Genomic DNA, 27,620 nt, shown 5'->3' on the forward strand with positions numbered 1-27,620 from the left:
AAATACAGATCGTTTAATATACCTTAGCTTTCCTACGATCCTCAGGTATGAGAGTACTACTAATCAGATATTAATCAGATTTAATGTAATTCTCTTAGAAGAGTCCCTTTCTCATCATTTTGTTCCATCATAGGAAACTGGGGTTCTGCAACTGGGTTCTTTTCCAATTTAATGTATCCTTTCTTATTATAGACAGACATAGGAAAGCATTAATTTCCATTCTCTTTGTCTACACAAAATCAACAAAGAAATAAAGTTTAGTTTTACTTTTTAAAAATTTTTTAAATTTTTTTAAAGATTTTATTTATTTATTCATGAGAGACATAGAGAGAGAGAGAGAGAGGCAGAGACACAGGCAGAGGGAGAAGCAGGCTCCATGCAGGGAACCCGACGTGGGACTCATCCCAGGTCTCCAGGATCACACCCTGGGCTGAAGGCAGCACTAAACCACTGAGGCACTGGGGCTGCTCTAGTTTTACTTTTAAAAGTAATTATTACTTTTACTTAAAAGTAACATTTTTTAAATTTTTTAATTAAAAGAAACTTTTTGGTACTTTATAATTTTTATTTTAATTCTAGTTAACATACAGTGTTATATTAGTTTCAGGTGTACAATTGAGTGATTCAACACTTCCATAGATCACCCCATTTTCATCATGATACTCTTAAACCTTTCACCTATTTCACCCATTCCCCTACTCAGCTCCCCTTTGGCCACCACCAGTTTGTTCTCTCATATTTAACAATCTGTTTTGTCATTTGTCTCTTTTTCTCTTCATTTGTTTTATTTCTTAAATTCCACATCTGAGTGAAAACATATAATATTTGTCTTTCTCTGAATGACTTATTTCACTTAGCATTATACCCTCTAGAACCTTCCATGTTATTGCAAATGGCAAGATTTCATTCTTTTATCACTGAGTAATATTCCATAGCATATGTATATATGCCATATCTTCTTTATCCATTCATCTATTGTTGGATACTTGGGCTGCTTCCATAGTTTGGCTATTATAAATAATGCTGTGATAAACATAAGACTATATATATCTTTTTGAATTATTTTTTCGTGTGTGTGTTCTTTGGGTAAATATCCAGTAGTGCAGTTACTGGATTATATAGTAGTTCCATTTTTTATTTTTTGAGGAACCTCCACACTGTTTCTACAGTGGCCACACCAGTTTGCATTCTCACCAATAGTGTACAAGGTTTCCTTCTTTTCTCCATATCCTCACCAACACTTGATGTTTCTTGTGTTTTTTATTTTAGCCATTTTGACAGGTGTGAGGTATTTCTTTATGGTTTTGATTTGCCTCTCACTGATGATGAGTAATGCTGAGCATCTCTTCTATTGGCCATCTGCATGTCTTTGGAGAAATATCTGTCATATCTTTTGCCCATTTTTAATTGGATTGTTTGCTTTTATGGTGCTGAGTGGTGTAAGTTCCTTATATATTTTGGATATTAACCTTTATCAGATACATCATTTGCAAATGTCTTTTCCCATTCAATATGTTATCTTTTAGTTTTGCTGGTGGTTTCCTTTGCTGTGAAGAAGCTTTTTCTTCTGATGTATTCCCAATAGTTTATTTTTGCTTGTTTCCCTTGCCTCAGGAGACATATCTAGAAAAATGGTGCTATGGCTGATATCAGAGAAACTACAACCTATGCTCTTTTCTAGGATTTTTAGGGTTTCAGGTCTCTTATTTAGTTCCTTAATCCATTTTGAGTTTATTCTTATGTATTCTTATGTATATATTCTTACACTTATGTTAGAAAGTGGTTCCATAACTAGGTTCTTCTAATCTGTTTGGAACTTCTCAGTCCATGTCTTTTTGGATGTTGGGAAGTCAAATGAGGAAGCAGGTTTGGAAGTACCTTAGAAAGTTTGCATACAGAGGGAGTAGTGATGGGATTACTACTTAGGCCATGTTGTAGCTGTGCTATTTGACTAGTGTGTCTTGGTTGCATTCATTAAAATGAACCACAGTGCTAAAAACTGCAGTTTTTTTCCCAGGGCTTCTTCTCTTAATGTGAGAAGTGTTCAAGAGTTTCTTATCCAAATAGTAGAGCATTATGGGCCCTGAGAGCTTTCTTCTGGTTCCAGGGGTCTTCAGCAGAGAAAATTTTGTCATCTCGGAATTTTTGAGATCTATATTACAGAAGGTAGTTTGAGTCAATGTTCTTAAAACAGAGAAAATGCCAATTTAGAATACAATGTTATGCTTCTTTCATGGGAGGAAAAAAAGCAAAATGGAAATCCCCAAAATACAAGTTATTACTGGGTTTCTTTCTTGTTGTAGAGTATTTTGTTCTAGTTTTTTTTGTTGTTTGTTTTTTTTTGTTTTTTAATAGGGCTGTCTTGAAGGTCTAGCATTGTGTCCTGAAAAGACCTTACCTGTTGGCAGGATCTTCAGCAATGTTGTTTCCAGTGACTAGCAAAGGATGCAATTTCTTTGGTGAATATGCCACCAATAGTGAATAAAGGGAAGGGCTGCCCTCAGGAAAAGCAAAGGGATATATATCAAGGTGTGGAGAGGATATTAATAACAGAGTTCTATCTGGCCTTAGGTTACTCTTGAAATTAATCAAGTATCACCAAGTGGTAGATTTCTGAGCAAAAAAAAAAAAAAAAAAAAAAGAACAATTGCAATGAACAAAAGAGAAAAAGTCTATACTGTCTTGGAGTTCACATTCTAGTGTAGGATTTTAACCTCTTCTCGTGCCAGAGATCGCACAGACTTGGTAAGGACTGTGGATGCCCTCTCAAAATAGTATTTTCAAATGTATTAAACAAAATACATAGAATTCAAAGAAAAACAATTGTATTGAAATTCAGTAACTTGCAACACTGTGCTTGACCTCACATTACTGCATGGTCTATCTGCAATAAATTAAGTAACACAATTCAATAATTATCTTAGCCATCCACTGTGTGTAAACTTACCTGGTCTTTATTCCCAGACTTCATGCCTAGTCTTGTTAAAAAGACCATGCAGCCTTATAAAGAATTAAGAATTTTCATTTGAGGGCAGCCCGGGTGGCTCACCGGTTTAGCGCCGCCTTCAGCCCAGAGGGTGATCCTGGAGACCCAGGCTCCCTGCATGGAGCCTGTTTCTCCCTCTGCCTGTGTCTCTGACTCTCTCTCTCTCTGTGTGTGTGTCTCTCATGAATAAATAAATAAAATCTTAAAAAAAAAAAGAATTTTCATTTGAATGGCTAAAAAACAAAATTCAACTAAGTAAAGTTTAAAGATCTTATTGGTTTTATTCAATGATTCATGAAGAAAGCAGTATCTCATCTAGCAGATAGAAAGGAGCTCCAAGGAGCTGTACAAAATGAAAGACTTTTATAGGCAGAAGGGAGCAGGAACAAGGAAGTTATACTAGGCAAAAAAAAATAAATAAATAAATAAATTAAAAAAATCAAGTTGATTATTGCAAGGTCACTTCCTTTAGGAGATGGCAGGGGTCTATTAGGCAGATCACCTATGCTGATCAGGTGTTTCCTGATGGACTGGTTCAAGATTCCATTTTTGAGAGAGCTGAAACTGTAATTAAGTTAACCTTTAGGTTGGTGGCATTGGGCTTAGCATAAGTGACTCCATTTGGGACCTATTATTTTCTTTTTAATAGGACTGTCCAGTCTTATAAAATTTTAACAAACAAGAGAAACAACTCCTTCTATGTATTGATTAACACTGTAAGTATGAAATACTAGAAAGCAATGAGATGGCTGGGTTACCAATATAAGAAGCCATGATTTCACTATTTGGTGGCTGATTGCCAACCAGGCACAGAGCTTCTCTATAATTGGCCAGCTATGTCTTGTGAGCATCTCTGGACAGGAAAGCTTCACTCACATGTAATCTTACTGCAAGCCTAATGACTACCACAATTTCAAAGTGATGAGCATAAATAATATTTCAGATATTGTTGACAACTATAATGTGGTAAAACACATTCATGACTTTTTGTTGATAACAAGTCAAGCGCTGCTAAACCATGGGATTTACTGTCTGTAAATTCAACTGTATAGTTGAAGGAAATGCTAAATTTCAGTTAGAGGGTAATGAAACTAGAAATATGAGTATTTACATATCCAAGGACCTCCTAAATGCCTAGGTTGACTCTAGGTATCCATTGCTTGTAGGAAGGCATGTAGCAAATAACCTGCAAAGTGATAAAAGGTATTACCAAGGGTAACAGAGATAGAGCCATGCAGAGAGTGGAGGAAGAGTTCTTATTTTATATCAGGAATGCCATTCCAGGCTCATATTTGAACAGTAGTCTAAAGGAAGTAAGGAAATGAGCCCTATGACTATCTGCAGAAACATTTTAAGCAGAGGAAGCACCAAGGGTGGTCCTACCTCTTTGGGATTTAGATTCAGCCAGGGAGGCAAAACCACTATGAGGATTTTTGGAGCAGGGCTTTTTATGGGAATTAGACTTTATACATTGTGGGAGGGGCTGGGGAAGTAACAGCCTTAAAGAGGTTGTTGGATATCAGAGAAGAGTCACTGACTAGACCTGGTAAAGGTGGATAAGACAGAGCTTGCAAGGGGGATCTAGGAGGAGCCAGGCACATCCAGCTGTTGGGATGGGACTATGAAGAGCTGACAGAGGAGTCTACAGAAAGCTGTAGACTGTGCATAGCCACCATCTCTGTGTGTCCATAGATAAGCATCTGAAGATGGTCTTCAGACAGTTGTTGATGAGGAGCTAGGATAGAGCAGAAGACAGTAAAAAAAAAAAAAAAAAACCACCTAGAACACATCTATGTTTGTCATTTACCATATTTGACTGCAAAGACCTTCCAAGAGTAATGACACTTACACACTTGCCTTCCAAATCTCAAACAAATTCCTCTTAGGCCAATCTGACCCAGAACCATTTAGGGAAGAAGATCCTGGGGAAAGTAGTTCCAGCCTAACCAAACTGATAAGTGCAAATTATGACATATATCAGGATAAGAGCTTGGACTTAATGGTGAGATAACAAAACCACTAGATGGTTTTGAACAGAGGAATATATTATCTGAGTTATAAGAATCTCTCTAGCTCCACTATTTGGCCCAGTGCAAAGAACCATATTTACTCTGTGATTTTGCAAGTGGTCACTATTCTCTTGACAAATACAAAAGATTTCTTTTTCTTTTTTCTTTCTTTCTTTCTTTCTTTCTTTCTTTCTTTCTTTCTTTCTTTCTTTCTTTCTTCCTTCCTTCCTTCCTTCCTTCCTTCCTTCCTTCCTTCCTTTCTTCCTTTCTTTTCTTTCTGTCTTCCATCTGTCCTTTCTTTCTTCTCTCCCTTCCTCCCTCCCTCTATCCCTTCCTCTCTCCTTTCTTTCTTTCTAACCAGGACAGTCCCAAATTGAACCAATTAACTGTCCACACAAAATCTCTATAGAGTTCTGAATTTTCCTATCACTGGAGGATCAGAGAGGTTGGTTTCAGGTAAAAGATCTACTGCTCGAAAAAAAAAATAGAATCTAAATAAATAAATAAATAGCTGGTGAGTAATTCTGGAGTTCCTCAAAAAAATTGAAAATAGAACTACTATACGAATCAGCCATTTTGCATGTGGGTATATATACAAAGGAAATAAAATCACTATGTTGAAGAGATACTTGCACACCCATGTTGATTGTAGTATTATTTACAATAGTCAAAACATGGAACAACCTAAGTATCCATTAATGAATAAATGAATAAAGAAAACGTAGGATGTATGGTTGTGTGTATGTATATATGGGTGTATGTATGGGTGTATATCCATACATACACCCATATATACAAACAATGGAATACTATTCAGCTATAAGAAAGGAAATTCTGCCTTTCTGACAATATGGATGGATCTTGAGGGCATTTATGCTAAGTGAAATAAGTCAGAAAGAGAAATACAAGTACCATAGATCTCACTTATATGTAGAATCTTTTAAAGAAACAAGTTAAAAATTTAATTAATTAATTAATTAATTTATTTATTTATTTATTTATCACCTTCTATGTACTAGTACCAGGGCACTATTCTAGGCAAGTGGTATTTATTTTGAAAAAGAAGACAAAAATTGCTACCTTTGTGGATCTTACATTCCAGTGGGGGATATAACGTAATAATTAGGTTACATAGTATTTTTAAATGCTTTGGGAAAAGTAACAGGGCAATCAGGAATCCCAAAGAAGATTAGGGAGACCTTTGCAGGATTAAATAGGGCAGTCAGGGAGGGCCTCCTTGAGAAAGTGAAATCCTAGCAGACCCTCGGAGAAGATAAGGAGTGAATCATGTGGATGGATATCTGGGGATAGAAGGAGCATCTAAAACATAGGCTCTATAGCAAGCATATGCCTGCATGCTTGGGAAACAGAAAGGAGTTAGCAGGAAGCCCAGTCATATGAGATGAGGCCAGAAGGCACAATGGGGCCAGAAGCTTTGAACCTTGAAGCCCCTGTAAGAGCTGTGCTTTTACCCTGAGTGAAATAAGGAACCATTACAGAATTTAGAGCAGAAAAGTAACAGTGCATAAAATTGCTGACATGTTTTGGGAATTTTTATCCTGTGAATTCACTTTCACATATTGCATTTTGGAATTAAAATGCAGAGGTCACCTGGTCTCATCACTGTTTCCAAAACCAGATAAGAAGACTTAAGTCTCTCCTAAAAGAATAATAAGAAAAGAAAAGAAAAGAAAAGAAAAGAAAAGAAAAGAAAAGAAAAGAAAAGAAAAGAAAAGAAAGTTGGGACTGTGAGCCATGTCTACACAATCAATCCTAACGACCACAGATGCTCCAGAAATAGAGACTGGACTCATCTGAGAGCTTTCTTTGTGCTCCCAGAAAGGATTTCAGATGGCCGAGCAGCCTTGCTGCAAGATCCCTTGGGGTTTGAAATTAGCCCAGACTTAGTTTCACTGGGCCCAGAAATACTAATTGGGACTTCCCAACATTTGATGTTGATTAATGATGAAAAGACCTCTCTGTTCTGTTCCTTTGAGTAATAGGAAAACTGCCATCTCTAGGTGCTCTGATCTACAGTTAGAACTGTCCTTAATCACACTAGAAAAGCTTGAGTGGAAAAAGAGACCAGCTCTTGTGAATACCTGAGTTAGATGGGTATGATCCAAGAGCCATCCTGGGATACTCACTCTACCAAATCTGTAATAAGTCTAGTCATTAAATTACAGTGGATCCTTCTCCAACTAGACACAACTCCAGATTCTAAATGATGGAACCAAACCAAAGGAGGTCCTGAAGAAAGAAAGAAGCCTCCCCAGAAAGTCACTTTCCAGCCCTCAAACTACATCATCCTCAATCTAGAGCTTTAAAAAAAAAAAAAAAAAAAAAAATCCAACATCAGCTTCTTTGATATGCAAGTGAGGCAAAACCTGCCATTGAAAGCAGGTAAAAAAAAAAAAAATGGCATGGAAGTACCATTTGGAAGGAGGCTGAAGAGAGATTGCCCAATACTTGGAATATACTTTGAGACTGAGTCCTATCATATATACAGAAAATTGTATGCAGTCCATTTCCTGAGGCACAGTGATGAAATCCCCTGTGGAGTAAACAGAAAAGAGAATAAGCATCAAGACCCAACAGGACTGACTCTACCGGAATCAGAAGAGGATGGGCAAGCTCACAGCAAAATCATAATACTGGTCACAAAATCCTCCCTAAGGCTGCCAGTTTCCAAAAGTGTAGCCAGAGAAAATCAGCATGTTGAAAGACAACTATGAGAGACTCAAACAATAAGACATTTTTTTTTAAGGCATGGCACATTGTACAGCTCACCTACAGAGGTGCCGCAGATGGTGAGAAAAAAGAATGTCTTCCATGGGGAGAGCAGGAAATCACAAAGGTTGCAAACCCCAGGGTAATTTGAAGTAACATTCATTATCTTTCCAATTTTTAAAAGGAGCATTGCATTAGGCCCCTATTAGCTAAAGATTTACAAACCCAGGCCAAATTCCAATAGTATCAACTCCTTCCAGCCAGCTCCAGGAAGCTGCTGTACAGATTTTTGGGAAAGGAGCCTAAAGAGCTGGAACCACCTGGTTTCAGGGTTACTTGGGGGCATAGAGTTTGCTTGACCTGGTTCTTTGAGGGCCATAAAATAAGAACTGGAATTTACTAACCTGGGGCTTATTGCTGGGTGATAAATTGCCTATTTTGTTCCTGCCCTGGGTAAGGGAAGGTCTGTTTTCCTTGTGAATTCCTGCAATGAGAATTGACTCCTTCGTGATTTAGTCTAGAGACTGCTAGAAGCACTATCTAGACAGACAATATGCTTTGTTCTGCTGTCAGGACTTTTTTAGGGAACTCCCCAGACCAGAGTGTGGATGTGAGAAAAAGGGCTCTGAAAATCAGCTAATATGCCCTGAATATCCAGCATCTCCTACAGGTTACCTCCTTCACTAAAGTTGGTGGGAGACTGTCAGGGCCAAGGGAAGTCAGTCCTGACAAAAACATTGCTCAATGCCAAAGAAGAGCCCTGCAGTCATCTTCAGCAGAGAAATAGTGATGGTACCACTCTTCTTGGATTTGGTGTCATTTTTTGGAATCTCTTGATCACTTGAGTTGAGTTGGAGAACTGAATATTTTCAGAAAAACCATGCAGATTGAAAAAGTCTATGAACGGAAGTTGCTGGTTTTGATTTGAGGCTTATGCCCAGCACACACACCCTCACAAACCAATGGGATCAACCCAGCCAAAAGTGCACAATACAAACACCCAACTGAAAATAAAGACTCTAGATAGAACCTGAGTGTACCTCCATACTTAACTACAACTCTACCCCTGTTAGGAAGAAGAAGGTTCCACTTAGAGGGGCTTCAGATGACTTTCCAGTTATAATAAGGGGGTTGCATGGCACTCTTAATGCAATTTTAAAAGTTCTCATTTAGAGCAAACTTGACCATGAGCAGAGCAAATAAGGTAGGAGTATGACCTCTGGCCTTGTATTAACTCTCAGCTTTTGTCTTGACATATTTTTATTGGTTTGAAATTTAGTACTTGACCTAAAGTTAAGAGCTCATGTAGCCTAGTGTCAGTCTGCTTTTTACAGAGACAAGTAACATCCTGTTCATTTTATTAAACACTTTGTCTTTAAAACTAAGCAGAAGAGACAGAGAAAGAGCAAGAGAATGAAGAGAAGGGATCATCCTGAACACCTCTTACTCACAATAAGCATAATTTATTCTGTCAATATGTGAGTCATAGGATTTCATAAATCATCTAATCCATCCTTCTTATTTTACATACAAGGAGATTAAAGATCAAAGAGAGAAAATAGCTTGTCCAAGGTCATATATGTTTATGAATGTAAGCATAATGTTAATGTCTATTCCCAGCTACTGATTCGCTTAATGTTACTTAACTTCCTGCTCATTCCTTCTATAGGAGCTATTAGCATCCCAAAACTTGTGTTTAAGAAAAAGCTGGACATGTTACAGTCAAAAAGAGGGCAAAGGTAGTTGAACCATCCGTGTATCTGTCCTGGCCTGAGAAAACTATTGCACTAAGCCTTGGCAATCTATGCCACCCTTGTGTAACTAGATAGCTTGGGGTGGTGGGGTGACGGTTGCAAGGCTCAGGACAGTAACTTCATTTCCACCTTTCTCTCTTCCCTAGGAAGAGAAAACTGTAGACTCAGCCATCCCACCATCTTACTAAGACGTCATTTTTATCTACAATGATTCCTTGCTTCTGTAGAAATTAGACTTTTAAATTAAATAGTTCACAGACTATGAGATGGCAGTGTTCCAATTTCATGGCAAGAGTGGACCGTTAGTTATTTGAATGTGTGGTTCTCATTTTCCTTGTGATTGGATTATTGGGAAATTCAGAGGTGCACATGTAGCATGTCGCTATTAGCAACACAATATTGTGTGTACCTGAATGAGTCCTCCCTCACTTTTACTGAATTCATATTTTTGATATTTATCTTTTGGAAAAATCCCTTCATGTTCCTGCTCCAATTCACCAAAAAAGTTTCTGCATGATAGGACCTCCATCATGAGTATCTGGGGCTCCTTATTTAAGATAAATTTTAAATTCTATTCTTTATATCTATATTGAAGAAAATAGTTGATCCAAGCCAAGGTTTCTCAATACTAGCACTATTGACATTTGGGATTGGTAATTCTTTGTTGACAGGGCTGTCCAGTGGATTGTAGGAGATTTAGCAACATCCCTCCCTGGCTTCTACCTACTGGATGACAGTAGCATTTCCCCTTTTTGGTTAGGACAATAAAAGTATCTCCACACATTCCAAATATCCTCTGAGGGGCCACAATTAACCCTGGTTGGGAACCACTTAGACAACTTGCTTCAGAAAGATAACCCCAGGCGGTGCCTGGGTCAGTTAAGCATCTGCCTTCAGCTCTGGTTGTGATCCCAGGGTCCTAGGGGGTCCCTATTCAGTGAGGAGTTTGCTTCTTCCTCTGGCTCTCCCCTACCTGCTTGTGCTCTCTGTCTCTCAAATAAATAAAATCTTTAATTAAAAAAAAGAGGACACCTGATTGGCTCACTGGATTCTGCATCTGCCTTCGGCTCAGGGTGCTGGGATGGAGTTGCACAGCGGCTCCCTGCAGGGAGTCTGCTTCTCCCTCTACCCCTCCCTTCTGCTTGTGCGTCCCTCTCTCATGCTTTCTCTTCAAATAAACAATTACAATCCTTAAAAGAAAGAAAGATACCACAGTAGAATGTAAGCTCTATAAGAGCAGGAACTGTGTGTGGTTTTTTCATTACTGTGTTATGCGCATAAAAGGTGTTCTATAAAAAAAAAAATGTGCTTGATTAGATGAAAGACATGATTGGTACTAAAGGGAAAGCCTTGGATATAGAATATCCAACATCAATCTGCCACTCTCTAGCTATGCCATTTACCTAGATCACTCTATCTCTTTCAATCTTATAGGCATAATATGTATTGCAGGAAATAGTCTTTACCTTGACTCCACTATCTTCTGAATTTCAAATAGAGTCATTGTGCAATGATGTTTGCAACCTGTGAAATGACCTTTAGATCTGAAAGATAAAGGAGGACAAATGTCTTAAAGTAGATGCGAACTCAAGTAAAACCCATATCAATCTAAAATAATGGTCTTTCCTTATCCGATCACCAAAAGCCTTAACCCAGGCTCTGTTTGGCCTTGAAGTGAGGGGTAAGGACAGAGGAAGGAAACAGAACTGGATTGAATGTTCCAGAAAACCAGAGGCATGTGTCAGGCTGAGGAATAGGATAGTGCCTACTTATGATTTCTTTGCACAACATAAATTGTTCTACACCAACCCAAATACCAAAGGAGAACAGTACGTTCCTAAGACAAAAGGTTCAGTAGCAGTTAGAAATAGAAGCCTTTACACTGAAAGACTATGATTTCCCCATTACCCCTATTATGCAAGCAAATCAATTGAAAATTATATATGTATGTGTGTGTGTGTGTACATGTATAAAACACAAAATTTGTCTGTGTTCTCATTCTTTCTCTTAAGCTGTCAGCTTTTCTAGAGGTCTTAGAGCATAACCAGTTAGCAGCATGTTGGAGAGTTCAGTATAATGTGTAGATATTGTGTGAAGAACCACCAGGAGTCAGGTTCTATGCAAGAGAAGAGATGGGGGTGGGGGTGGCATGGCACACTTGTATATCCGAGGTAAAAAGACCTCAGTAGCTTGCGCAGGAGTCTTCTATGTCAAGTCCATTTCATAATACATCCAGTGATCCCAGAGATATCTGCAGTTAGATATTAACGAGCAAAATGGTGAGGTGCCTGTGATGCTATGTTACAAGCTCTGCAGGAACAAGAAATGGTGGCAGGAGGATACTTGCCCCACTGCATTATGAATAACCTCTTTGTCAGGGGAGGGGGCAGTTAGCTTTTGTATGTCTCAGCTTCCTCACTCAGGAAAAAGAATATTGCTTATCCTGCATAACTTGGAGTCTTGTTGTGGGGGCAAATGCAGTAAGGAATTTAGCATTTGTTTGTTTGTTTTTTACATATATCAATTGTTGTGTTAGTCACGGTTCTATGGAGAAATGGAAGCTATAAGATGTGTGTGTGTATATATATATTTATACACATACTCTAATTTTTCTTTATTATTCAACTTAAAAAATTTTTTGTTTAGACATGTAATACATGTTATTGTAAAAATGCAAACATTAAGAATTGAAAGTCTCACTAATTCCTACCCATAAGAGTCACTCTTGTGAATCTGCATATATGTGCAGATTTATTTCTATGCTTGTGTTACTGTAAATGCAAAGAGCATGAATCACCATCCAATTGCAGGTTAGCAATTGTAGTATCCAGGGTAAGATTGCCCAAGAGTGGTGGCAAAAGCCAGGTTTCGCAGTGGTGTCTACAAACCAGACCTAGTCAGAAGCATTGGCCATGCCCACATGTCTAGAGCCTGCTAGTTGACTTCTGGCTCAGTGCTTTTCCATGTTTTCCCCTACTACCCTTGTAGCCAAAACCTGTCACGTTAATTATTGTTCAGGCTTTCCAAATGAAACATAATACTCCTATCTAAATACATCACTTCCCAACTTCAAATATTCCACACTCTGTCTCCCCCCACCCCCCCACCCCCACCCCTTTGTCCTTGTATGCTACTTCTCCCTCTGGAATTTGTCTTGAGTCAAATTCAATAGTGTCAGTATTGCTGCCCATGATGAGTAATGATTCATATACCAAGAGTAGTCCCCTTGTGAGATATGCCAGCCCCAGGAGTGAATAACCAGGTCAAAAAGAAAGAATGAGAAAGATGACTGTTACAATGGCATTTTTCTTTCTTTGTGTTGTTGGATATTCCCCAAGCTTGAATTATTGATCCACCACCTTCACTATATTGTAGCCTTGTTTCCATACTAATGGTACTATTACTTACTCCATGGGTTTTTTTTTTTAATTAATTCACTTTTTTAAACTTAAAGTTGTCTTAACACTTCTATCATTGGCATATGGAAGGCAACATCACTTGCTATAAGTGGAAGGTAACCATAAAATAATTACATAACTCTTAGTTGTTTAACTATATTCATAAAACATCTTTTCCTTAGTTTGGGAAATATTGCTTTAACTGTCCAGCTAGAGAATCCACTGTATTAGATTATTAATGCAATCTAGGGATTCTGGAGAGATCTATAAGAAAAGCCTTAAAGAAAACTTGTCAAAAATACAGGCTTTGCAAGGCTTCTTGAACATTTGGAATCCCAGAGTTTGTGAACTGGGAGCAGAGCTTCATCCACTCTCACCCATGAAACCCAAGGGCCTGGAGAAACCGCTGTTTAGTTCCCCTGACCTCTATCCTCTAGCCTTCCTATAAACTACCTGGGGTTGCAGGTCAGCAAACCTAGTGTTTTACTTATCCATTGTTGTATAACCAACAACCCCAGAACTTAGTGGCTTAAAACAGCAACCAATTTATTTCCTCGCAATTTTGTGTGTGAGGAATGTGAGCAGTGCTTGGCAGGATGAAGCTAAAGGATGAAGCTATTGCCCTGCATGGCATCAGGTGAGGTCATTCATTGAGCTCTAAACTGCATCAGGCTGGAAGGTCTGAGAAGGCTTCATTCACATTTCTGGTACCTTCTGCTTCTCCTCATGGTTAGCTTTCTCTCCACATCAGTTAACTTGGGCTTCTTCAGAGTAAGGAAGCCTTAGGATAATCAAACCACTTACATGGCATCTTGCTGCATAAGTGTAAGGGAATAGTCCAAGAGAAAGAAAAGTGGAGACCACAGATCTCTTAAGAACTGCCTCACTCCCAATAAAAAATAAATTAAAAAAAAAAAAGAAAGATGAAGTAAATTGAACACCAATAAAAAATAAATTAAAAAAAAAAGAACTGCCTCATTCTAGTACCATGCTGAGTGAAATAAGTCAATCAGAGAAAGACAATTATCATATGGTTTCGCTCATATGTGGAATATAAGAAATGGTGAAAGGTACCAAAAAAAAAAAAAAAAAAGAAAGAAAGAAATGGTGAAAGGTACTATAAGGGAAAGGAGGGAAACTGAGGGGGGGGGAATTAGAGAAAGGAACAAATCATGAGAGACTCCTAACTCTGGGAAACAAACAAAGGGTTGCAGAAGGGGAGGTGGGTGGGGGGATGGGGTAACTGGGTGACAGGCACAGAGGAGGGCACTTGATGGGATGAGCACTGAGTGTTATACTATATGTTGGCAAATTGAATTTAAATAAAATATATTTTAAAAAAAAGAACTGCTTCTTTCTTGTTGATCAAAACCAGTCACAGAGCCAGCCAAGGTTCAAGGTCAGAGGAAATGAACTGAGGAGCAGTGTGACAAAGAATCTGCAGCTTTCTCGAATCCATCACCTTTGGGTTCAAACCCCAGCTCGACCACAAGTCAGCTATTTTGCCTTAAACAAATTGTTTGACCTCAATTCCCTCATTAGGAATAATGTGCATCATAATATTTACCCCTAAGATTGCTATGAGGATTCAAGAAAAAAGTGTATAGGATGATTAGCACAGTGTCAGGAAGAGAGTAAGTGTTGAACGAATTTTAGCTCTTTCCTTCCCTATCTACCAAAGGCTGATTTTCCTCCAATGTTAGGATGTTCAGGAACCTCAGTGTTGAAAACCATGATCCTGGGATGGAACATTGAAGCAGAATAGAAACACTGTCTACCAAAAAGTTAAGCAAAAGGAAATGTCCTCAGATCTCAGCGTCGCAGACATCCCAGACTAAACCTAGGTCCAAGCCAAAACAGAGGCTATGAACTGAAAGGTTTATCTTCCAAAGCTGACCTTTAAACATTCCAAAGCTCTACGTAGGAAAACAGAACTGTGGAAGCGGGCCATAGCTGTTTTGAGTCTGATCTCCAAATGATCATTTCATTGGTTGCTATGTTTATTCCAGTTCCTAAATCCACTTTCTTAAACAAAATGAATATCCAAGATAACCCCTCTGCTGCATTCAAATCTCAATAATTTTATTAAGCTGGGCTGTTTATTAATAAAGCACTGGAAATTTTTGCTTGGTAAAGAAATGCATCTTGTACATTAGGACAGTAGTTCTCACCTGGGGATGATTTTGCCCCACCCATCCTGGGGACATGAGGCAATGTGTGGAGACAATTATGGTTGCCACCAATGGAGAGCAAGGGTGGTATTTTTGACATCTAGAGAGTAGAGGTCAGGGATGTTGCAAAACATCCAACAGTGCATATAACAGTACCCCACAACAGAGGATTTAATGGCCCAAAATGTCAATAATGCTAAGATTGAAAAACCCTGGTCTAGGACATCACTGCATTGCAACTTGCTTTAGGAACTGGTATAAAATTTACATGGAAATAGGTTAACTTGGAATCCTCTCTAGCTTTTAGTGACTGAGGTCCCAAATGAATGTATTACCTTGCCAATTAGGTAACATCCATTGTAGGAACTCTGAAGTAGATGGCAGTGGGTAGAAGATAAATTGTTGGAAGCAGTTGCTTCCCCCTAAGCACATATTCCCAAAGTGCTGGCTTTTCAGCAGTTTTCAGGTTGTTTGTAAGATCATGATGAAAAGATGTTGGAGGAAGCAGTATAAAAGTATAAAAGCAAACCCAGACAATAAGTGAGAAGGTAAAATGGTGGCATCCTTTTTGCATATTTACTGTACCCAACCCAGTCTCACTCCCAAGTGTGACATCACTTTCACCCCCGACCCTAACAGTTGAGTGTGCTTTTGTTGGTACCCAAGAAAAGTGCCAGAAAGTAAGTTCCTTATTTATCTCTACATCCTCCAGCACCTGCAAGAGCTTGGCAGGAAATGGCTACTTATTGGTTACTGAATGAACGAAGAGGCAAAAGAACAAACAAACCAGATATGCGTCCAAACACACAAGTGAGTAATATAGTAATTTTTGTCACAATAAACCAGCAATGCAATTTTTAAGGTGTCTAAAGCACAAGTCATAGAATCAAGATTTGAAATTTTGAAAAAGACCTGTATATTTTGAAAAACATCTTCGAGTTAAAATCTGAAAAGAGAAGAAAAACTTTCTAAAAATCAAGTAAAGGAATGCTCGCAGCAGTGAGAATGAGTACAGTTTCCATACATGAAACAATGGGGATGAACTTCACAGAAATCACAATGCATGAGAGAAGCCAGACCCAAAGGAAAACATCCTGACTGGTGCTCTTTGTGAAGGAGGCTTTCTCAGCCTTGGCATTAGTGAGATTTGGGACCACTTAACCCTCTGTGATCAGGGGCTGTGCATTGTCTGGTGTTTAGCAGCATCCGTGGGCTCCCTAGATGCCAGCGGTACCGACTCCCCTTCTGTGACAGCCAGCAATGTCTCCAGGCATTGGCAAATGCCCTGGCAGACAAGGATCACCCTCAACTGAGCCTCTGCTACAAAGCAATCTCTGCTTAGAAGACTGGTTGGTACAGGTGTGTGTGTGGGGGGGGGGGGGGGGGGGTGTCCAATAGGTGTTTTCAAGGATGCTAGTAATATTTTTTTTTATCTTGATCCTGGCTAATTTTGTGTTCAGCTTTATTAAAAATTCATCTAGCCGAACTCTTAGGCTTTGTGCACTTCCATTCATATAAACTCTGCTTGGAAAAACATGAACAAGGCTGGAAGAAAAGAAAAATTTTCAACAGCTGATAAGGCAAAGGGTTTGTGGGAGAATCTGAACAAATTTCAACATTTTCCAACAATACAGGTTGATTTCTCAACATTTGTTACTATTGCTGAAGATTAAGTAAGGTTTTCAAAATGTAATTTGGAAAGAAAGCAATTTCCCAGCTCATCTTTAGAGGCAGAAAGCTGGTGGGAAAGAAAAAAAAAAGTGTATGACCTCCAGATATTCTGAGGCCAGCACGTCCTCTGGGCAGCCCCTACACTTGGCCCACAGCCTCTGAGGTGGAGTTGCACACACATTGGCAGATTACATTGTTGAGATTATCAAGAAAGGGTTCCGTTTGTCAAATGTCCCTTCCTTGCTCTGATAACTGTCAGGTTCTTGGGCTGCTATTGTCCTTGTTCTCACAGTGAGTCATTGCTGTAACTAAAATAAAATCCTTCTTTGAAATGTCTCTGTTGATACGCTGGGAACCTTTACACTTGCCAGGGCCCAGAAATCCTATTGAAATGACCTCCAAGGGCCTTGTCAGATCCTTTTCTTGTGCAGGAATTTTGCTTTATCTATTACTGTTTTAAATCAATAGACCATTGGCTAGAGCTTGGAAATATTCTTACCCTTTAGGGATTTTCTTTGCAACATGGTGATTTTAATGTAACCTATCTGACATCCAAGTCATTCTATTTCAACCTTGGCGCTAAGGGAAAAGTAAAGACTGGGGAGTTGGTGCCTGGATGGCTTGGAATATGCTCAGGACCCTATTTTTCTGGAACTCTCTAAGGGGAAATTGTCTCAACTTTCTCACTCTTTATTTTATCCTTTGGCAAAGTAGGTTCTGTAACTCGGTGCCTGACCCACAATTTCACAGAGCTCAAGGACATACACAAGGACAGAAGTACAAAACAAGTGTTCTTTGAAGGTTAGGATTTCTAAGGGAGATCATGAAAAGCTATAGTATGAGCTATTCTTGTAAGGATGGAAATTAGATCATACAACTTCTGGGAAAATTATATATAATTTCTGTCAAGTTCTTAGCTGTGTTTCTGGAAAAAGACCATCCATGTGCTCACAGTATCTTTACTTTGAGCCTCCAAAAAGATGGCACCAAAAATCTATCGATCTCTTATTCTCTTGTGGCACAAAGCTACCTCCCTTCTTTAAAAATATACAAGATCCAAATTAATGTAACGAGTGAGAAGTTGGGAAAAAGAATCATGCCCCAAATCATGCCCCAAATCATGCCCCAATCATCTCAAACACAAAACATGAAGTTTCCTGACTTACCACATAACTATGGCCTATCAACCTTGGGAAAATGATGAAATGGGTCCCAGGACACATTTCTTCTTCTCTTTTTTTTTTTTTTTTTAAAGATTTTATTTATTTATTCATGAGAGACACAGAGAGAGAGGCAGAGACACAGGCAGAGGGAGAAGCAGGCTCCTCACCAGGAGCCCGATGTGGGACTTGATCTCAGGACCCAGGATCACGCCCTGAGCCAAAGGCAGATGCTCAACCACTGAGCCATGAAGGTGCCCCACATTTCTGATTTGAATCAAAGATATATTGAGGGGCACCTGGGTGGCCCAGTCGGTTAAGCATCCAACTCTTTTTTTTTTTTAAGATTTTTAAAAATTTTATTTATCCATGAGAGACACAGAGAGAGAGAGAGAGAGAGGCAGAGACACAGGCAGAGGGAGAAGCAGGCTCCATGCAGGGAGCCGGATGTGGGACTCGATCCTGGGACTCCAGGATCACACCCTGGGCTGAAGGTGGCACTAAACCGCTGCGCCCCCTGGGCTGCCCAGCGTCCAACTCTTGATTTCAGCTCAGGTCATGAGCTCCAAGTCTGGAGGAGTCACTTGAGATGACTATCCCTCTCCCTCTGCCCGTCCCCCAACTTGTGTACTCTTTCCAGTCTCTCTCTTTCTCTAAAATAAGTAAATAAAATCTTCAAAAGATGTATTGAAAGCAGTTATTACTATTGGAGGCCCAAATCCGACCATACTCATTCATTTATGCATCATTTGTGGCTGCTTTTGAGATGTGACCTCAGAGTTGAGTAGCCGTGACAGAGACCACAGGACCACCAAGCCATGAATATTTGCTACCTACCCTTTACAGAAGAAATTTGCCACTCTGCTATGAATAGAAAGTCTCGTTTTATCTATGAATTGCAGTAATTTTTAATTGTCAGAATAATTATTGTTTTCATTTTTATTTTTTATTTTTTAAAAGATTTTATTTATTCATGAGAGACACACAGAGAGAGGCAGAGACACAGGCAGAGGGAGAAGCAGGCTCCCTGTGGGGAGACCGATGTGGGACTTGATCCCGGGACTCCGGGATCACAACCTGAGCCGAAGGCAGATGCTCAACTGCTGAGCCACCCTGTCTTCATTTTTAGTTTTATTCTTAAAGAGTAACAGCCTCCTCTCCCCTCCCCACCCTGCCCCAAAGTCTATCTACCTAGAAGTTTCCCCTGGAATACATTTGTGGCAATTTTGGATTGTTTCTCCTTTCTCACCACTTCCAATCTCATCCTCACCCATTCACCTGCTCTTATTTCCTCTGCCTCTCTCCTCGTCTTGCCTTTCTTTTTCTTTCCAGCTGTCCCACTTTCTCCTACCCACCTATCTATGGCCCTGGTAAGGAGACAGAATTTTTGGTAAGATGGAGAAACAAAACAAAGACATGGGACCCTCATAATATATCGATATATTTCTGTAAGAGATGATCCTTATTGCTCATCGATAGAGTTGTCCTGAAAGATGCTTCAGTGTAAAGACTCTGAAGGACACAAATCAGAACCTCTTGGGGCCCACATGAATCTACAATCTTACAAACTTGGAGACCACTCCAGAGGTTAGACAAGGCTCCTGAACTCTTCTGCCTATGGATCATTTTCTATCCTCCTTTCTATCCTCTCCCCTTGTGAGTTCATGTTTGGAGGTTAAGACAATACATTCTTCCTCTCAACTGTCTTGAGTTTCCTCTGCCCTGACCACCAGCTCCTTAATGAATATAGATCCTTTACAGAGCCTGGAGCACCTTCAAGGGGTTGGAACAAATAAACGGCTATCCAGAATGTGTGGAAATGGAATGCCGAGCTTAAATGTACTTTCTGCTGAACTACACAAGGAATAGGAACTTCAGGCACATGGTTATCATACAGAAAGAAATTTCTGGATTGGAACCATGTGTGCAAAAGCCTAATACCTGGAATAAATTAAGACTATGGTAGTGCTAGACAAATGCCATTAAAATCCTACAAACCACCCACCCAGTTTCATGAGGAAAAGTTCAATGCAAACAAGCTACTTCCCTAAGACCTATCGTGTAATTGATCGCTGTTTAAACAGTTTATAGCACAATGGCCTCTACTCTTACATCCGATTCCTCTTCTAGAATCCATACTTGGTACGAACCTCCACCAGTGCCCCCCAGGAAACCAAAGATTCTCATCTTACCAATCCACCGAGGGAGTTTAATAGAATTACTCTTCTTGTGTCACTGTTGATAATTATTTGAACATATTTTTCTGTGGAGACTTCTATTAAATGGTGTTCTAACCACATGTTTACAATCCTTGTCACCAACAAGATTGGGAGTTCCTTCAAGACAACTGCTTCTTCAACTTTGTGTGTCATTTCACCTCGCACCATTCTGGTTCACAGCCCAGTTGATGTTGAATGGATGCGACACTCAGTTCATTAACCAGAGGAGAAAAGCTAGACTTTGTTTCGTGGACTGGGGATAGGGCTTATGATGATGTGGTTAAGAAGAGCCAGCTAACTTGGCGAATTCTCCTGTAGTCAGGCAGTAGAGATGAAGGCCAATCTCTCAGCCTAGGGGGCATTGGAGGTGGGGGGACACTCACACACAGCTGCTCAGAATTTTGCTTGTGTGGCATTGGTTCAGGGCCAAACTATTGCACTTTTTTGCAGACTCAGCCCCATAAATGGACATTTTCTGGACCAAAGCTCTCTGCTCGGATCCTTCCCGCCACTCTGACTACGTTTGTCCAAATCACGTCACTCTGTGGGCTGAAGAAATGCAAGGCCTTGGGGAAGATGAAAGGACATCTTTAGGCAAGATGGCTCACATGTCAGCCTCACAACTGCCATGAGGGGCATGTAAGATCGTTTTCAGTGCTTTTTAGACTCTTTCTTGCCTGCTTGAAGCACCAAAACTCACATCAAGTTATGTTGGTATGGTGGCGGTGATCTTGAAAGAAAATTTTATTTTCAAACGAACACGTGGGAGAGAACATTCTTTTCCTTTTGAGCCTGGCCCTTTTTTCCCCAATCCAGTGGCAGCGTGACTGAGCCACACTCATTCCCATCTGTTTTGCAGCTGCTCAAAGACGGAGATTGGGATACTCTCTAGCACTGGGGCTGCACCAGGCCTGAGCTGCTTATACGTTGCTTTTGGCACTCATTTCTCTAAGCATTCAGCCTGTTTTCAAATAAGCCCCTGAGATTCCCTTTTTTCAAAGAAAAACATTCTTCACATTCCCATCTTCATTTGGGCACAAAGATGGGAGCATTCCCTTTGTCTCTAGCCTAGTGGTTTTGTTCAATTTAACAGAAGTCTCTAGAGCAACTTACACATGGCCAGACTCTACCCTGTGCTGTAGGAAGTCCGATGCTGAATACAGCAGAATCCTTGCTTCCAGGATCTCAGGACCTATCAGAGTGGACACCAGTGAAGAGCTCATTATAATACAATATAATAAGTGCTTATATAAGTACCCATGTGCCGTAGAAGATAGAATAATTAGTTTGCTTCAGTGGCTGAGTTGGTTAAGCATCTGACTCTTTTTTACGGTTCAGGTCATGATCTCAGGGTCGTGAGATAGAGCCCCTCAAGAGAGGATTCTCTCCCCTTCTTCCTCTGCCTCTCACCACCTGCACCCCTGCTCTTCTGTGCTCTCTTTCTTTCTCTAAGAAAGAAGAAGAAGAAGAAGAAGAAGAAGAAGAAGAAGAAGAAGAAGAAGAAGAAGAAAGAATAATTAGTTCTGTTTGAGGGTGATACAGAAGGCTAAACTCAAGCTGGGGTTTTAGAGGTCAAACAGAAGTTTGAGAAGCAAAGACAATAATATAATAAAAGTAAATTTATATCTTTTATTATGTGATTTATAAGAATGTATATCTCCAGCCTATACCATTTATTGAGCACATATTATGTGGCAGCCATTCTGCTGAAGGATTTATATGCATTATCTCACTTATTCCTCACAGTAATTGTTATAATAATGGCAAACATATTTCTAATACTTGCTGTGACAGGCACTTTATATAGAGACATAAAAGAAATGCAATGAAATCTTTGGACTTCGTTCACAATTCTGTGGATTACTACTCTGAGAATCATCAAGGGGAAAATATTAAACATTTTTTCAGTGCTTCTAAACTTTTACTATGTCAAAACCATGCTTAATCTATAAAAGAGGAAAAAGAAAAGAAGCATGGGAGGGAAGGAGTAAAGAAGAAACAGAGACAAATAACAGGATGTCCTCTTCCCTATCCTTGGTAAAGATCTATAATGAACTTTCTCATGTTCTTTGTCCAAATTATATGGAATCCTGCTGGCAAGAGTCTGCTAACATCATGCCATATCAGTGCTTGGCTAAAGCCAACCCTCTTTGGTTCCCATCTGGAATGGAGCTTTGGAACCAGCGTTGTCCTACAACTGATCTCCAAGATAGTCTGTATCTTGGCTTTGGACTTAGTTGGCATTGGTATATTGGTAACTCTCATTATTAATTCTAAAAGTCTGTGTTTGTGTTTGTATTTGTATTGACACAAATTGGGAGGATTTGTTGGAATGATGAAGCCATAAGGAATATCTTATCACATGGTGACAGTTACTTATTTTCCATACAAAAATTACCCTTCTCCATAAGACTGTCTTCATGCCACAAAAACAGGACAATTTCATGGGAGACAACAGGCATTCAACTGACAGTTTGATGTCATGTCTGTCACTTGATTTGTCACTTGATTTTTAACCATCAGGTTAAAATATCCCCACATCCAAAGACCAACCCAAGAACAAGTCCTGCCAACAGGTCACCCTTCAGAGAAACCCTTCATGGCACCTTCAGAAAAGACCCTCAAAATTCAGTAACTCCTCTGACCACATATGGCTCACTGGACAAACTCCTCTTCCAACCAAAGATGTTTTGTTCTAGAGGTTGCCACCCAGTCTCTTCAGAAAAGCTGCATGTAGTATGGAAAGCTCCTGACTCATTTTCTAAAACATGCACATTGAAGTCAGAAATTTCCATAGTGTCAATAACCATAAAAATAGGCTTGGCACAGGGAGTCTTGGGTCCAGATAACCTTACCCAGAGATCAAGTCAGTTGCAGAAGTAAATCAAAATATTTAGCTGAATTGGTTATGAAATATCAATACACAAATAGGCCCCTCTTCTCTTCAAAGAATCTTCCCATATTTCTACATGAGGAGGTGGCAAGGAGGTCAGATTTTTTCAAAAGGCAAAGTAAATATTATTTTTAAAACTTGTTTTGTTTGCTTTTAGTTATCTTCTATGCAATAACACTGTTTCTTGGCTTGGGTTTCTCTTCATTTTGGTTTTCAATATTGTCCTTGTTTGTTACCATTTCCTCCCTATTTTATGGGATTATTATGTATATCATTTAAAATCTCAGCTTAATTTAGCAATCTCAAGAATTTTGAGGATGCCTGAGTGCCCACAAAGCACAACTTTGGTGAATCTGTGGCCTCACCATGATACAAACAGTCCTGTGATTCCCCAGGAAGTGAAGTGCATCTTTGAGAGAGAAGGGAGGTAGCTTTGGAAGCTAATCTAAGTATTCATTGAGGTTCTTAAATGTGAGCTCTCATTGCAGGCTCCAGATCCCCCCTAGAATGAAATTACATTGAACATTAAACATTTTTCAGAGTTCACCTTCCACTTTAAAGAAGAGGAAGAAAATTGTTTTGGCAATGCAGATGTCTATTAGTATACACATCAAGAATAATAGAAGCACGTCTTAAAAAGAGAGAGAGTGCTTTTTAAAAATGTACGTAGAAAACAGCTCCCAGAGAAGCAATTTTTCAATTTCCTTGATTTGTTTAGTGGGAAATTGCTCTCCAATTTATTATAATTTGAAAAGACAATGAATTCTTCATTTGGAATTAATATAAAAATGACTGAAAGGCATCTTGCTTGTCTCACAATTTACAACCTGTTTGGATAAAGCATTTTGAGTCATGGATCACTGTTAAAACCCGAGACTTAGTGAAGGCTGGTAATGCTTTCCATATGGTTTTCCCTAAATGATAATTATAGCTCATTCCGAACTACAAATTATATACACTAAAAATGTTAATTTAATTTAGGGTTACTGACTAGATTTTTTTTTTTCTAAAAGCAGGTGTAATAGGAATTACATTGTCTGAATATGGTCAGTAATGCTAGACATGATGAATTGGTATAACCAGATTATTCCTGAATTTGACTTGATTTTGCAGAATCTGCTTGCAAATGTCCAGCCTGGTGTGCGTTCTCCGTGATTTATCCTGAATGGATAAAACATTAATGAAGAAAATCAAAACAAATGCATCTCCCAGACTCTCCAGCAAGGCTGTTTTACACAGTCTATCTGAGAAAGAAAACGAGAGGATGGAGAGGAAAAGCCGTCTCCATGTGACTCCTTGGCATTTCATCATCAATCAGCATGAAGTCAGAAACATCACTAAGTATTGAAGTTGAAATTAACTGCAACCTCTGACGGAAAAGTACTTATTTAGAATCTTTCAGTTAGTTTCTGTAATGAAATATGGCAATGAATTAGCCACACGATGGTCTGGAGAAAGGTGCTTAATAAGAAAAACTGCTCATGTTGGGAAGCCAAGTTCTTCTCATGTTTATTTTAGTGACCTCTCCTCTTCCTTTCTCCCTTCTCCCCACCCCCCCACCAAAGCTGTCCTTTCGTGAAGCCATCATGGCTGACAACAGAGGCAAATTGTTCTGAAGAACTTTAATTAGACTTAAAATTTGCAAGGTGTCAGGAGCCCTTGTAATTGTTAAAAGTCCAGAGGCTCTCAAAGATCAGTATTCAAAAGAGAGGCAGAGTGTACAAGGGTTAGAGGTTGGGGTTCTGCAGCCACACTACTTGGATTGGAAACTGGTTCCCCAACATTTACTCTGAGACCTTGAGGAAGTCACTTGATGTGAGCCTCAGTTTCTTCATCTGTAAAATGGGTACAATAAAAACAAAACTCATGTCATGGGTAGGTATTATGATATCAAAAAAAGCTAGAATAGAATAGAATCTGATACCTGGAAATAATCTTTAAATGGTTACTGCTTTTGTGTAGGAAAAATTTAGGATGTGTTTTTAAAATGTAGATCTCTGGATTCCCACTTTGAGAGATACCAACTTATTAAATGTGAATCAGAGCCCAGATATCTGCATTTTGATCAACATCCCAGGTACTCCTGAACCACACTTCAAGTGGCACAGATTTGACCAAACCCCTTGTTTGGAAAATAAGAAAAATGAGTTCTAGAAGGCAAAATGCCAGTGTCAAGGTCATAGAGCTAAACAGTGATCCACCTGATATCTCAAGCCCCTCATCTTCCATTCTAACTAATGTGGTCTCCATCATAGCCACCTCCATTTATTGAGCCTTTAGTATGAGGTTCTTAACCAGAAGGGCACATCAGAAACACCTAAAGAGCCTTTCCAAATACTCAAGGTCATTGTCCAGCCCAGATCTGTGGAATTTCATGACAAGTGGCAGATCTCATACCTGAACCCAATGGTCCCTGATTGTTTCATGGTACCAGCTGGTAACTTTTCATTAGCTTCTCATGCTCATCTTAGGCTAGAGCTGAGGGCATATACTTTAACTCATATTTGAGTCATTTTTCTTTCCTAACCATACTGCTGGATTATGGTACTATAACAGATATAAATTATTAACTAATAAATATATTTTCAGTTTATTTCTCTTTCCTTCACACTATGGAAAACTGGCATTGGCCACTGCCCAGGTAAAGCATTTATCTCTCCTCCTCAGTCTCCTAGGGCCTTTAATAGACAGATTGAGATAATCCAGTGGTTCTCAGCTGGGATTGGTTTGGCCACCCAGGGAACATTTGGCAATGTCCTAAGACATTTTTGGTTGTCACACCTGGGGGGAAATGTTACTGGCATCTAGTAGATGGAGACCAAGAATGCTGCTAAATGTCCTGTAATACACAGGACATCTCCTACAACAACAAAAAAAATTTATGGACCCAAATGTCATTGGTTACATTAGCTAATCAGGGGGATGAAGGACTCAGAAAAAGAATTTATTTCAGAAAGCCTTAAGAGCCACTTCTAGAGTTCTAGAGGGGGAAAAACTCATGTGGCAAAGGAAAGAGCAAGAAGAGAAGAGTGGGGCCTACCATTTGGGAACATCGAAGAGAGTCTGAAGAGAATATGGAGCAGCAGGGAAAGAATGTGGGCAACTTCAAGGTATGAGAGAGTTAGCAACGGAGAGGACATGGTACTTTGGCTTAGGAATCGAATCTTTTCCAATGTCCCTCAAGAGATGCAAGTTCAGATTAGAATGCCTTACACATTAAATTTGATGCTACTCCAAGCCTGGGCCCATGGATCACTGCCTTATATTATGATGATAGAACATCTTTAGAATTAGAACCTCTTCCTAAAGGTGGTAAAGCCAATATTAAAGTGTCAAAATAATTTGCTTTTTCCTAATTGAAAAATAGGATGTATTTGGATGACGTTAGGTCAACATCCTACACATATACCATATACAGCCCAAATGCTTTTCAGGAGGCGAAAGAGTGGGAAGGTGACAGAAGTCAATCCAAAGACCGTGAAAACTCTAGTACAAAATTTATGCTTTGGCTTTGCCCCTTGTTTGGTCATTAACTAACCACATTGACTAAAGGCCATTAAATATCCTGTTGATTCCAAAAAGCCAAATACGGTAAAACCCTTAGGCTGATGGGGACAGAACTTTCTGGAAATAGGGCCTGTGTGAAGGAATACCCCCTGTCATAGATTGATACAATAATGGCCCCTATGCATGCATCTCTGCAATAGGATATTGCATTCCTTCCTACCACCCCACAATCTGTGCTAGTCTGGTGACGTCTTTTGACCAATCAAAAGTGGTGGAAGTGATGTATGAGCTCTGAGCCCTGGCCATAGGAGACCGTGGCTTCAGTTCCCACTGTCTTAGAATCCTGAGACCTCCATGCTGTGGAGAAGCCCCATCTAGCCTGTTGGAGCATGGGCTGGCGGGTGGTGCATGTAATGGAGAGCTGAGACACGCTGCCCATTAACAGCTGGCACCAACCGCCCACCATTTAAATGAAGTTCTCTGGAACTTTCAGCCCCAATCTGTCACATAACTGCAGCTACATGAGCAACCTCAGGCAAGACCAGCAAAAGAACCACATTGGCTGCCACCCCCCCACACACACATTGGGAGAAATAAATCATTGCTGTTTGAGGATGACTTGTTTCTCAGAAATAAGTACCTGAAAATTTTCCCCAAAGGCCCCAGGATCAAAATGTTTTCGGCAAGGATGGTTTGCACCAGAAACTATGGTAGCTGTATCCACCACTTACTCCCCATGTGTTTCTGCTTCTCCCAGGCCCACAACAGCTCAATGTGGATCCCAGGTTCACCCTAAGCAGAATGATGAAGTCAATAAAGTGTTTGTGGACTTTCTTGTTATGTATTCTTTCCTCTTGTAGGAGCTTCTGTCCTCCCACAGACACCTCTAGGATGCCAGGGCCCCCAACAGGGGCAACTTATCACCACCAGCCTTCTACCAGGTGGGGCTCCTCCTTTATCTTGCCCACGAAAACTTTTCTTCCCTCAATACCCTGCTCCCACCTTCCTGTCACAGGGAAAATGGTCGAGCTCTATCAAGTTACTAAGGTGTAAATGACCGATGGAATGTTCTCACAATCTTTATCAATAATATTAGAATGCTATATACCTCAGACGTATATG

At 39.7% G+C, this 27,620-nt stretch overlaps 1 long non-coding RNA gene across 1 annotated transcript in view; it reads left to right on the plus strand.

Annotated features, from left to right (window-relative positions):
* The window catches only part of LOC140610024 (uncharacterized), a 47,510-nt gene extending 20,179 nt beyond the window's left edge, over positions 1-27,331 (plus strand). Inside the window, exons 3-4 of the long non-coding RNA XR_012011808.1 lie at positions 15,761-15,858; positions 24,105-27,331. This is a non-coding gene — a long non-coding RNA (uncharacterized lncRNA). The remainder of the gene's footprint in view (positions 1-15,760; positions 15,859-24,104) is intronic.
* The last annotated feature ends 289 nt before the right edge of the window (positions 27,332-27,620 follow it).

This window comes from Canis lupus, chromosome 19, assembly GCF_048164855.1.
Source record: "Canis lupus baileyi chromosome 19, mCanLup2.hap1, whole genome shotgun sequence".
Classification (NCBI taxonomy): domain Eukaryota; kingdom Metazoa; phylum Chordata; class Mammalia; order Carnivora; family Canidae; genus Canis; species Canis lupus.